The 14,223-nt window shown below is 38.6% G+C and overlaps 1 protein-coding gene across 2 annotated transcripts in view; it reads right to left on the bottom strand.

Annotated features, from left to right (window-relative positions):
- tmem198aa (transmembrane protein 198aa) overlaps positions 1-8,996 on the bottom strand; it is an 84,288-nt gene extending 75,292 nt beyond the window's left edge. The window contains exon 1 of one of the 2 annotated variants that reach the window (XM_088606725.1): positions 8,613-8,996. The gene's annotated coding sequence lies outside the window, so the exon portion shown is untranslated. The remainder of the gene's footprint in view (positions 1-8,612) is intronic. The other variant, XM_088606724.1, reaches the window with a different exon arrangement.
- Positions 8,997-14,223: the final 5,227 nt, after the last annotated feature.

The raw sequence follows: 14,223 nt of genomic DNA, 5'->3' as shown, positions 1-14,223 counted from the left end.
CTAAGTTGAGTAAATAAACTATGTTAAACTTATTTGTCAATTCCAAACAAAAAGAAAACAATAAAAACAGTATTTATACGTCTCTGCAAAACTGTATGTTGAGTCATTTTCATTTAATTCACCTACTTCTCCCTTCTGTGTCATTATTTTCTTCCACAACCCTCATTGCAAAATGACAAATTCTGTGATGCAAGGAACACTTTGTACTCATTTCATTTCAAATTATACTTGCATTTCTACAGTATATACACACATCAACAGAAACATATCCAATCTATGTACTGTATGGATTTCTTGTATGTTTTTATAAAGAATAAAATATTGTTTGAATACTATTGAAGTGTTGGAAACTGATTAAATGTCTTTGGTGTAATTTTGATTAACTGATCATTCACGACTATTAACAATCGACTCAGGTGACCTTGACTGTAGCACTGAATCACCTGAGTGATTAATGAAAGTTGATTGCTTACAGGTGATGATTGAGCCTGGCGAATGTCAAATCAAGAAAGAAAAACACAGAATGGAACGGATATGCTCTAAGCCTTTATGCCACCAGTATGTTACAGGCTGAGAGCACTGTAATTTTCAATCTGCGATATTCACCGCCAGCAATTTCTAACCTGCCATAATTGCTAGCTACAAACAGCCCACCTCCCAAGATCTGGGAGACCACGAGTCCCAACACCTCTTTAGGATGGCCAAACTATGAAGATCTGTCCAGGACAGTCTAGCGCCTCATGTGGGCTCATTCTGGTGTGACAGGACTGGTCTTCCATGCTACTGCTGTACAGTAACAATAGCAATAGCTTATGTGCAAGATGAGATTATGATAGTTATGTCCTATGAGACTATTATCCTGTAACCTTCATAGTAGACTTCCTGTTGATGACAAATATTAATCAGAATGAAGAAATTACCTACTGCATATCTGTTCAGCAAAATGTCAGTGCACCTGGTACAAAAATGATTTAGTCATTAAAACAGAAACCATGAATTAATTAAGCTAAAATAAAAACAACACAGGAAAATGTCTTCCATGACTTAATGAAATCTATTAAAATCTGAGCTTGTATTCTGCTACTGGTGAACCTGCGTCAATAAAAGAACTCTTGACAGAGGGTTTTGGGCTCAAACCCCAAATGTTACAGTGATGCTATAATACTAAAGTGCCAAGATATTACATTGTCAACAAAGATCCATATAGTGAGAGCTATGGTCTTCCCTGTAGTAATATATGGATGTGAGAGTTGGACTATAAGTAAGGCTGAGAGTCAGAAAATCGATGCTTTTGAAGTGTGGTGTTGGAGAAAATTATTGAGAGTTCCTTGGACTGCACGAAGACCAAATCGGTCAATACTTAAGGAAATCAACACAGATTGTTCATTGGAAGGATGGATAGTAAAACTAAAACTCAAATACTTTGGCCATATAACGCGAAGACGGGATTCACTAGAGAAGACTCTGACATTGGGAAAGATCGACGGGATAAGAAGAAGGGGGGCTGCAGAGGTTAAGATGGATAGATAGTACTCCTGAAGTAATGAATATGAATTCGCAAGAGCTCAGAGAAGCAGTTGTTGACAGACAGGTCTGGCATGCTTAAGTCCATGAGGTCACCAAGAGTCGGACTCGACTAAACACACACATGCCCATGTTTGAAGACAATGCCTTTGCAAAAGCTTAGTCTAGTACTGTAGCTACTGCACAACGCTACACTTTCTGAAATTAAGTAAAATAATGTTTTGGGGGCAAGATTATTGATCAGATATGAATGTAATAGCTATGAGAAGTTTATCTTTGACAGTATAGACTGTGAGAGATTGTTTTCATTTGTACGTATGAAGATATCTTGAGAGATGACAGATGTAAAGGACTACAAGCTGTTTTAAAGTCATTGAAACTATGGTTAAAATTTCCAAAATGCATATAATATTAATAAACATTTATGTAGAATTATACTGACAGCTAATTTTTTCACATTTTTTTCATAAGACATAATAATAGTTTGTTAGAAACTGCACTGTGTGTACACCTGCAATGTGTTGTGTGCCTACTTCTTCTGAACCTTCATTAAAAACTGTCATTCAGCTAAGTACATTACTTTGATAGTGCAGTTATCATATAAACATCTCCACCTTGCTTCTCTTGTTAAGAAAACATGTTATTTTTTCAAATTTACTCTCGTGAAGTAAATTTGGAGTTCTTCATAAAACTTCTTTGTATTTGAAAAATAGGGAACACTGTGACAAAATGTCAATCTTTGAGCAATCTGAAAATGTTCACCTTCCAAATGTGCATCGCACGCATCTTTTGAACCTGTTTTGTAATAAGACATTTTTTCTTCCCTCTTCCAAAGGAATCAAGAAGTATAACATGGTCTGACAAGACTAATATGCAGAAAAGCTTGCATCTGTTGGAGCGCTGTACAGTAAATGTCAGAGATTGTTTACTTTCATCTAGTTCAATAAAAATGTTTTTGTATCCTTTGAAATTAATTATTATGACCAACAAGACATCGATGAAGTACTTAGTAGGACCAATACCCTTGTTTTCAAGTGGATACCGAGTATGATCGATTGCATCCATGTGCAAGCAACCTGACCAATTCCAACAGCAGGCATGCTCTAGGGCAACCAACCACTGACAGCCTGCCCTGCTTCAACAACATCCCTTACAGATATTGTTAGCTTGCTGCTAATGGAGAATGCATAAAGGACAGCAATTCTAAATCAACTACAGGCAAAGCCAATGCTTGGAATGGGTGCAATATTACAGTAAATACTTTTCAAATAATAATCAGTGCATGGAAGAAAAGGGAGCAGTACCAGCTACAGTAAGTCAAGGTTTAAGATTTCAGAGTCTAGTCTGTTCAAAGTTATGATGTTTCCAATCACTTTCAGTGCAGTACCTGCATTGCACAACTAGAATCGTTTAGCTTATTTTGCTTTTTACTTAATGTGTACCACCTCTGTTGTTCTGAAACATTATTATATGTCTGGCATTCCACTGAAACCTATGAAACCATTTGAAGGACGCCTGTTTAATATAGACATTAATGACTAAAGCACTGATTTTATCTTGCACAGGGATAAAGTGTGGGATAAAAGTATTGATATCTGAAAACGGATAAATGAAGATTCTTTAATGACGGAAATTTGACTGAGACCTTCCCCGCGTTTAAACACCTTTATTCATTAAAAAGTGAAATTGAAACATGCCTTCCTAACAGATTAAATATTAATTAAAGAAAATCTACAGTTTTGGGGGTAAAACAAATGTATTGAACAAAATGATGGTAAACAGATACAATTCCTCTGAGAAACCGTCTCTGATCTAAAGAGCTAATTGGAGTTATTTTGTGTGGTTTGTTTTTTCCTCAGTCTGGTGCCACATAAAGGAAATGAAGCAGTGATAAAATGATTTGAATAACAACATTATGCTCTGCCTGCTACCACATACTGTACATCAGCTTCAATTTTATTCCAAAAACATCCGTCATGTTTCCTCGTTTTCTTCTTTAGAGATTATTTTTATCAATGAGCTAATATTTCATCTGCTTTTCCAAACTGGTTTTTAAAGTAGCTATCCCTCCCTTCAGTTTACACAATCACAAACACTTACAGGCTCTTTTCCAAGGAGGTTCAGCATAATGCTCAATATAATCTTTACAACTTTGCTTCGAAATTCTCCTCATAAGATTTCTAATAAGCAGATCTAAAGTATAAAGGTGTGTGAGGAAGGTTCATCAGCAATTTTGTTTTCTTCACTAATGACTCACGCAGTCTATGCACACAGCCCATACCGGACCACACACAATTACAGACCACTGCCATCTCACACAGGCCCCAGTGCATTGCTAACTCTTCTCCACCTGCAGTAACAAGACACAGAGGCAGAGATTTTGTGCTGCCCGATTCATTGTAATTAAATGAGCACAGCAAAGACATTGTTCAGTCGCATCAATGTTAAGATCTTTAGAACAACTTCCAATTTCAGCACATTTTCAGAAACTGATAGGTGTGAACAGGCTCTGTTACTTAGTTTCGTGCCACTGACAAAATGGAAAACAAAGAACCTATTAAAAGTCTTAGTCTGTAGGATGTTAACATCTTACATTTTGCTTTTAAAGAACACAGTGGATGAAGTCTAATATCCATTGCTTCCTTACAAGTGAACATATTTTAAGAGACTTCCACACAGGACTCAAGAGTTCAAAGTCAATGTGAATACTGATATAATAAAGAGTGAGGGGCTGTGTTAGTGTCACTGAAAATTAACCTCTACTTGTTCTTAATACATATTTAATGCAAAAACTAAATATTTTGTAGAATTCATGACAAAAAGGAGGGCAAAAATAGAAAGAACAGAATGCAGTTAAACAGGTACAACACAGTGATGTGAAGAACTTTTTGACATGATTGAATAATTGACTTATCTTTGAAAATGAAATACAAAGTTTGGGTGTCCCAGACAACCTCAAATACAGTACCAGCAACACATATTGTTAACATGTCATTATGCAGCACAGTGCAAATCACATGAGCATCACTTGTAAAAAATATAAAGCAAAGCACAGCTTTTATATGCCTGAATTATCTGCCCGCTTGATCATAATACCTCTAAGATAACATCCAGATGTAACGGGCCAAGAAAATTTCATTTGCAAAACATAACATGTTCCTATTGTCAGAGAATTCAGATACACTGTGAAATTATACCAGATTGTAGGCTTAAATAGATCAAAATAAAATATTGTGGGCATAGACATTTACAAACTATCGGGCTGATCACAGCAGAACTCTTCGATTGTCATATATTGTGAGTACACTTTGTAGGAAATCATTTTTTTAAATGAGCTCTGAGAAATACATAGGCTTATGGAAAGTAGCAGAATGAATATGGCCAGAGGGCTAGAAAATTGTTACTCTGCTCCATCCTGCTGGAAAATGGAAATGGAGCACATGTGAATTCATGTTAATCAGAATTCCCTCAAGCTCCACCTTCCACCTACAGGCACTTTGCATAGAGGACACTTTCACGGCCACGTGCTGTCCTGTTTCAACATACCACGAAACATGCTGCTTACAAGACAGAAACATGTTAGCCTAGATAAAACATTATCTTCTTTTTTCCTGTAAGTAGCAGGAATAATGTCTTACTCGAACATGTCTATTTCATACTTGTGTATTCTAAAGAAAGGACATTTCTCAGCAAAGACAAACGTGTCCCTGAAAAGTGGCATGCCCTCAAATTTCTGAAGTGCATTTGTTGGCCAAAATACAAGGAATCAGCCGTCAAAGACCAGCCGAGTATACCCCTACAGCCTGCTCTTATTAGACATGGAAGGTTAGACCTGGTGAAAAATTACACAGATCTCTAAGGAAAACTAAGTTGCTGCGGCGTTAGTGGACCAGTAGATGGCGCTCTTACCTCTGAAAGAGAAAAGAGTTCACGCTAATTGACTTTTCACTTGCCAGTCTCAGCAAAGTTCAGAAATAAGACAACTGGCAGCTCTCAAGTGGTGGGTCATGTCCTTAAATGAACCCCTATGAGTAGGCAGTTCCCTTGCACTGTCAATAAGCCTTTAAAGTCCAAGTGTGTCCAAGGTCATGGGGTAGCCGGAGCCTATCCAGACAGGGAACGGGCACAAGGCAGTGTATACTCTGGACGGGACACTTGTCGATTGCAACACACACACACACACTCACACTAGGGTCAATTTTCCCAGAAGCCAATTAACCTCCCAGAAGCCATTTGGATCATGGCAGGAAACAGGAGCAGCTGATGGACCGCAGGAAGACCATACAAACTCCACACATAGCACCCCAGGTCAAGACTTGAACCCAGGGCCCCAGCAAAGTGAGACTGCAATACTATCCACTGCACAACCATGTCACACAAAACAAAAGTGAGAACACGGTATACAAACATCCCTGATTACATTAGAACAATCCTATACCAAGAAAGGAATCCAATACTTAAAATGTACATGTTATATATTGAAAGTTTAAAAGCATGCAAGTCGGGACTTTAGAATTGACATTGGGTATTGAAAGGATTTAAAGAAATACATTGAGTACATGTAAACAAACAGTTTAAGCGTTATGCAAAACAGTACTTACAGTGTATCCAATGTCAGCCGCTTGTCTTTCTACATTTTGATTGTCAAAACATTGTGCATTGTAAAAAAAAAAATAACACTACGTTTAACAAACGGTTCCCTTTTCTTTCTTTCTGACTTTAATGAAAGATACTGTCACTTTACCCCTGGAGCTGCATTCAGGCTGACTTCCCAAAATCACAGACACACCAAATAAATGACAGTAGAAATTACATTGCATTCAATGGCTTCAAATTAGCTCTAAAATAGGGTATTTAAGTATCCTACTTTGCAAAGCAATGAAAAATTCAAGTGTTCCTCATTTTTAACTAGCCTTAAAATTTAGACTACCGTTTTCTAAACAAGATTCTTCCCTGAAGCTTCCTCCACCCTTTAATATTTACAGTATATTATATAACAAATCTGCATAATTGATCATAACGTATTATGATGTTCCTATCATTTCTGCACTGTTTCATTTTTTACTTTTTTTTCCCCCACCTGTGCACACTTCCCAAATGCTGCACTGCAAACTTGGAAGACAATGCTACTTCCACAAGAAACGGTACTCTTCCACTGTAGTGAAACAAAAAGTTGCTCCAAAACACAGGGTTTTTGTTAGTTGGGCTACTGTTAAATGGAAGTTATAAACTGCCGATCAGGAAAGATAGCAACCAGAAGTCAATCTTACACAGCTGCACCTAATCATCATCATCACCACCAAATGATCTATGTAATCTGAACTCAAAAGCCTCCCTTCTTATTCGTCTCAAACACCCCTATTCCACCCATGTTTATCATACGCCTGGTTTATTCCTCTCTGAATGTATTCCGTTATTCCTCTCTAAATGGGGCTCGAGTCTCCTCATCCTGTGGCCAGGAGGCTACCCAAACCAAACACTTGGTTAAACCAAACACTTCTCACCAGGTATGCCAAGCATTCATGAAGCATTCAATCCTAAAATGCTGTTGCCCCAAGTGAACTCCAGATTTTACAAGGTTCTGTATTATTACTTACTAGGATTTGCTTCGTGTTCCAAAAAGCCCTTCGTCAACTTTTAAAATATACACCAAAACAGTAAATATCCGTCTCTTGGACACAGAAAATCGTCTCGCTTTCAATTTTTCTTTTACAGGCTTGAGGCTCCAACAACAATAGAGATGTCAAAATGCAGATCAGGGGTTACTGAAGCTCTTAACTAAAGCAGTTTTAGACTAACAACACCTAGGACTGCACAAACAGAAGGAAAGCACAACTACAAAAACCAGCAGCGTAAACCTACAAAACAAATATGATGGCAATTTAATTTGAACATATTTTCCACGTTGCTAATTTCAATGACATACCGTAATAGACGTTTGTCTATTTTTTGTTTGCAAAACAAAACGTTTCCAAACGACGTATCAGCTTTTACAGACCTGTAAATATGGTTTCTTATTCAGAATATGTTTTTGGACAACAGCTTTTGTCTTGAGGTAAACTACATTAGATCTTTGAAGTTCACAAACGTACCAACGCGTATCATTCAGCTTAGCCTTGTACTTATGACAGTCCCTTTTTCTCAACTTAACTTTCTGTGACAGTTCACCTTGGACCGTTTGATAATCTAAAACTGCTGTTAGATTGTATCTAATCTGAAAATTGAAAAACCAAGCTGTTTTAGTGTGAGGGTATCTTTCAGGCGACGTAAATAACCTCGATTTGTCCAACTTCCGAGAACACGTGACTAGGATCGGTTGGCATTTATTTGAAAAGAGCAAGAACTGGTTTATTCAACTGTTTATATATAACTAAATGCATTATATATACATATTTGCATGTATGCCTATATATGAGATTAAGAAAAAGCTTATTTCCATTATCCTAGCGTAAACGCGACAGCAATTAGTTTAGTTGTTCCCCCAAATCAGAAATTTTCACGGAACAAAAGACAGGTCAAGAACAATAGCACGCAAAGCACCTAGGTATGATGTTAACATAAATAAATAAACGTGTTTACAAATATAAATAAACACGTTTATAAATTATATTTTAAAAGGTGCAACCTTTAAAATATAAAGAAACACGTTTATAAATAAACGTGCAGAAATCTAAAAAACTATTTTAAAACATTTAAAATGACATGTCAAGCAAAAAAAAAAGGGGGAAACAATTACCCAACCTGTATTGTTTCAATCCATTCAAGTTTATAAACACAACCACACAAAACAAACAATACTACGTGTTTCCTTACAACAGAAAATAATTAGAAATAACTGTAGGGCAGCACAACAGTGCTAACTGGAAAGCGTATAGAGAACATCAGTTAATATTTTATACTGTGTGGAATATGAACATACATATTTAAACAAATGAGGGTATGAGCCCTTGGTTGCTATATATAACTTTGCTGCTCACACACAGCCCTCCGAGTGAAAACTGTGATGTGCACGAAATCGGCGCTTCATCATTCCACATCAAGGCTCCCCAACAATGAAACAAAGAATGGACCGCTGCCCGCTAACTCACCCTCGCCACGCCGCAGCATCCTATATCAATGCATTCACAGCTCCGCTGTGCCAGCCAGCTGCCGTCCAGTCCCGCATCTTCCCCGGCAGAATTCGCTTTCCATTCCCCTCGAACCCAACTCCCCGTCCCCCCCTCCAAGAAACGCGAGCGGTTACACAAAGACCCCTGGCTTCAACATTTATTTTTCGATCAGCACGACAAACCAATCAGTGTCCGCGCACGCCCCTGCTCTCAATCCAGCTGCTTCGTTTCTCTCTTCTTCTTTTTTTTTTTGCCAGTTAGTGTAGCACCTAGCCTCCATAGCAACTCCCCGTCTAACGGGGGGGATGCTCTCCACCCGCTCCAGAAAGGATGGAGATTACCTCACTGAGTTGGAACATACCACCTCGCTACAAACGTGGGGCTGACAGATTTATACTGCATGCACCTGTTCAGTTATTTCTTGAACGTGTGCTAACTTGAATTGTTGGACCTGTTTATTAAGGACGTGTTTAACAGTCTGTTAAGAGAGATATGAAGAAGTGTTTATGTGCAGACGCGACTAGGGTGGGATACATACAGTACAGCATTTTCGGTTTTTTTTTTGGCGTTTTCTTTGACTTCACTCCAGGGAAAAGCAAACTATTTCTTCGGCGTCGCTCGAACAGTTTCGAGTGTTGCGTGAATTTTCATGGGGAGCTTCTTCACCTCGCTTTTCAAAAGCTTCATCAGACGGACTAACTTCGTGATTTAAAAAAAAAAAGTCACAAATGAACTGAATGAGGAGGAGTTCCAGTACTATTGCCTGGAGAAAAAAAAATGTTTGCAACGGGTGTTTGAAATGCAATGAAGCTGTAATTCCCAGAATAACCATTAAGACCTCCAGAGACATTAAAGTGCTAGAGCTGAGGGAGTTGAAGAAAAGCAAATACTGTACGTCTGGAATCCCATCGTATCTAGGCTATTAACTTAGCAGAGAATCCCTTTGTTTGAGGTGTGTTTGGGGGGGCGGGGAAGAGCATACAGTAAGACACAAAAAGCAAGAGAAGAAGCCATTTGAAATATCTTGTGTGGTTCGGATCAGATGGAATTAATTTCAACAGCAAACTTGCTCCAAACACCCACCACTCTTTACGTAAAGAAGTGCTTCATGTTCACCTTTCCCACCTAACAGCACTATCTATCGATTAAAATTTGTGTCCCCGGGTTCGCATCTTACTTTTTGATCCTGGAGTAACTTTTTGGATGACCTTTGTCAGGATCATTCAGAATCTTATGTAATTGGATCAAGCCCCCTCATAATTTCATTAATGAACGAAATGTACGAAAGACCCATATGTAATGTTTATGAAATGCCAGGTAAAGTGTTATGACCCACACTGAGCCCTACAATGGACCAGCTTTCTGTTCAGCGTGTATCCCAGCTTGTTCCCATTGCTTGCTGGGATAGTCTCCAGCTCCCTCATGAACCTGAATTGGTTGAAGCAGTTAGGAAATGAATGAATGGGTGGATTGCAGTCATGTTGGATGGTTGAGTCACAGGGGGTTGGAAACAGAACTGTGTAGGCAAGGTTCCCAGAATTAACCAGAACACGACTCACCAAGCATAAGGTCTTTAAAGTCAGAGTGGCTTTCATGAATAGGCTGATATCTGTATTTGTAAAGTACTGGAACATTTCTTTGAGGATACATTACACAAGAAGTAACCTCATAATCAACTAATATATACAGTAATTTCCCATTAAATTGCAGAGGTCTACAAAGGCTCAACAACATTTACTGTATACAGTACATACAATAATGTTACAGTGCATGCATACTTATATGTAAGGTTTATCATCCAGGTGGATGCTGCACCTTGGTGGTGGTGGAGGGGAGTCCCCATTACCTGTAAAGCGCATTGAGTGGAGTGTCCAGAAAAGCGCTATATAAGTGTAAGCAATTATTAATTAATTATTATTATTAATATGCTTTTCACTACCTTTTAATAGTGTTTCAGGCTAAATTGTTCACCTGCTTGTTGTACTGTAACAATTTAATGGATTCAAATAAACAGCCAGACAGGATGTACAGTATGTACAGTATGACTTGCAATTAAGAAATCAGATGATCGGTTTTGCTCAGATGAACAAAATAAATTAGCAAGAACTAGCCAGAACCAGGCCCAAGACATGCAGGTAGATATTTGATCAAAATCAAAAGAGTAAAAAATGTATTTTAGTTACTACAGAGAAAAATGTTAAAATAATAACCTTTAGCAACTGCTTGCCTGCAAGAGGGAATATTACCCCTTTTCCATATAGAGCTAAAGAGAGATCTTGGAGTTTACACAGCAATTATGCTTGTATTGAGGAGTGAAACTGCAGATGGGAATGGTAGAATTTATCAAGGTCTTTCCTGGTAGCACACTAGGCGTAATGTTCTTTCTCTATAACTCACCCTACTGTCCTCATTTCCTGCTTTCCAATGACCAAAACTAAAACAAAATTCAACCACAACTGAGTGACATCCATGCTGTTCAACATTACAGCATCTGAAATACTGTAAATTCAGTTTGCTTGATGTGTGTTAGGAAATGATCTCCTAATTACAGCTCTAACAATACCATCAGAGGAGGAGATACATTATTTATGATTGTCCGTCACCAGATGTTTGTCAAATAAAGGAGAAATAAAAAGGAAAACATTAATTTTCTGACAAGGTCCCCTGTGTTGTTATATAGATCTTTTAGGAGTCGAGATAGCTCTCCGGTCTAGCACACTGAGTCAAAAAAGTTAGTGGGAAATACACCTGCATCTTCCAGCTGTGAGGCAAAGAGAAAAGGACACAAACACATAATGTAAACAGCTTATTGATCATTTATGTTAATATTTTCAACCAGAAAATAAAGGCTGCCATTGATTAGCTGGGTGCAATCCTCTAAATCAGAGAAACTCCCCATCACCCACCTTTATTCCTATGCTCTTTGTAAAAGCATAGTAATATAAGTGGATTGCCTACTCAACCATGCTGATGATGTAATTGTTGGGACTGCTGTATAACTAGTATGTGTGTTTGACCTCATTAAAGCAGAAATTACTCAATTATCTTTAGGGCTGGGGTTAGGATTAGCGTTACAGTTGGAATTAATGCTGATATACAAATAGTCACATAAACGTCACTGGTACTGACACTAATCCCATAATGATATAAATGTCCAGAATTAAACTATACTCAACTGGAAATCAATTTTTCAGTGAAAGCTTTTTTTTTATCTAAAGGCAAATGAAGGACACGACTGTTACAATCTAAAGTATACCCTTTGTGGATGCTGACTGAAAGTGTTGCACCATGACTCCTCTCCTGTATTGTTGTAACGAAGCATAGCTCTGGACCCTATGCAGACGGTATAATCCGGAAGTAAGTGGAAAAGGACAACGGGGAGGAGAGGACGAGGAACTGGGCAGGTTGACAGACAGGGGGGCGTGACGACAGCGAGCTGGTGCTCGGGGGGGGCAGGGCCAGGGCGAAGAAGTCCAAGGGAGTCCAAGGGGAAATCCGGGGCAAAGTCCAAGGTCCAAATCCAGTTGATCCACCCGAGACGAAAACAAGACACCGGGATCAAGTACAGGGACGGGGAATAAAAACGGGATGACGAGGCCAGACGCTCTGAGCCACGGACTCAGCTGGGTCAGGACGCCAATAGGAGGTCTATGTCCTCAAGCCGTGGACATAGGGCGACTTGATGGTAGGCGGGCCTCCGGGCGTCCGTCTTCCAATGCAGAGCCAGTAATAGCGAGAGCGCCCGGCTTAAATAAGGAGGGGCAGGATTAGGCACGTGCATGGAATTAGCAAAATGTGAGAGAGCCGGAGCGCCCTTAAGAGGAGCGATTACGATCGTGGCAATTGTGAAGAATCATCAGAAAACGGTACAGACACATAGTCAAATCAAATCAAAGCAAATCAAAGTTTATTTATCAAATGCACAACAATACGGCATGCAGCAGGAGTTGCTGGCAATGAAATGGCTTTTCTGCGAGCTCACAAAAATCACACAATTCACAAAAACACAAAAATGACATAAACACAAAAATCACAAATCACAAGAATCATTAAATTGAGGTTACGTTTTTTTAAATTGAATAAAACTCAATATGAGTAGAGCTGTTATGTGTCCATGGTGTGTGCAATATATACAAGTAGTGCAGTTATGCTGAATACAGTGAAAACTGTGGGTCCATGTAGCCATTACAGGTGATTTGCTAAAGGAGCTGCAGGTTGGCTATTTAGCAGTCTTATTGCATGGAGGTAGAAGCTGTTCCGTAGTCTGTTGGACTTGGACCGAATGCTTTGGTACCGTTTACCGGACAGTAGGAGGGAAAACAGTTTGTGACTGGGATGACTGGGGTCCTTGAGAATGGACCTGGCCTTCTTCAGACATCTAGCTGAGTAGATCTCCTGGATGTTTGGTAGCTCACAGCCGGTAATGAGCTGCGCTGACTTCACCACACTCTACAGCACTTTGCGATCTCGGGTGGAGCAGTTCCCATACCAGTCAGGATGCTGTGTGGGCCAATGTCAATTTAAGAACATAAGAACATTTACAAACGAAAAGAGGCCCATCTAGCCTGTTTGGTAGTTAGTCGTTAATTGTGCCACAGATCTCATTCAGCTGTTTCCTGTAAGAAACCCAGGTTTCAGCTTCAACAACATGGCTTGAATTATACTGTACAAACACAGTCTGGATAAAAGCCTCCTTTTGGTTTTATAACTGTTTTAGAAAATTAAAATGAAAGCACGAAGCAAAGCCAAATTTGCATCAAGACATCACCATCTCAGCAGTAAAATCTTGTCTGCAATAACCTCACCACTGGAAACAATCTCTGCTGGTTCATTGACTATTGTCAAATTAAACACATCTGTGAGGTGTGTGGCTCCAGGAAAGATGTTTTACCATAGAATGAAGATCTATCATGTTAAACCAAACATTAATCATGTAATTTGTCAATTAATTTTAGAACTAGCATATTCTGCGTACTTTACACAGGTTAAATTATTACAGCAGGTCTAGGCTTGCATATGATGTACTGATATAATCAATTTAGCAGAACATGCCTGCTTTGATCTTCAATGTTCAATAATTAATGCTATCATCAACTTTTATGTTCACATTAATTGTTACATTTGATTTTCGTTCACTTAACATGCTACTGATTTTTTAATTGCTATAAATTGAGTGGAAAAGATTACAGCCCACTCTAAAAAAGCCTAGCAAAAAATGAATGTGGATTAGCTGGTAATGCACTACAATGCACAGTGCCATGTACTGTCAGGAACATCTGTTGTCCAATATAATACATACAGATAAAGACATAACTGATAAGGATTTGTTAATGTTATTTACAGTATAACAGAGTAACAGAATCACTGATAAAGTGTCCAGACATAATAGGTGTGACCATGTAATTATAGACCAATAAGTGATTTCTGTTATCTGTAAGGCTTTGGTAACTATAATTAGAACAAAACTAGAGGATTCCTTATACAGAACTTAGATCCTAGAGGTTAGGCCAGCATGGATTTTATTACCTTGCTTAACTACAACAGTAACGAACACACAGAGCATGAAACAGTACAGATATTAAGACTTTCA

This window comes from Lepisosteus platostomus, chromosome 14, assembly GCF_059453375.1.
Source record: "Lepisosteus platostomus isolate fLepPlt1 chromosome 14, fLepPlt1.hap1, whole genome shotgun sequence".
NCBI lineage: Eukaryota > Metazoa > Chordata > Actinopteri > Semionotiformes > Lepisosteidae > Lepisosteus > Lepisosteus platostomus.
Note: the sequence above shows the minus strand (reverse complement) of the source record. Positions and strands in the feature narration are given on the sequence as shown.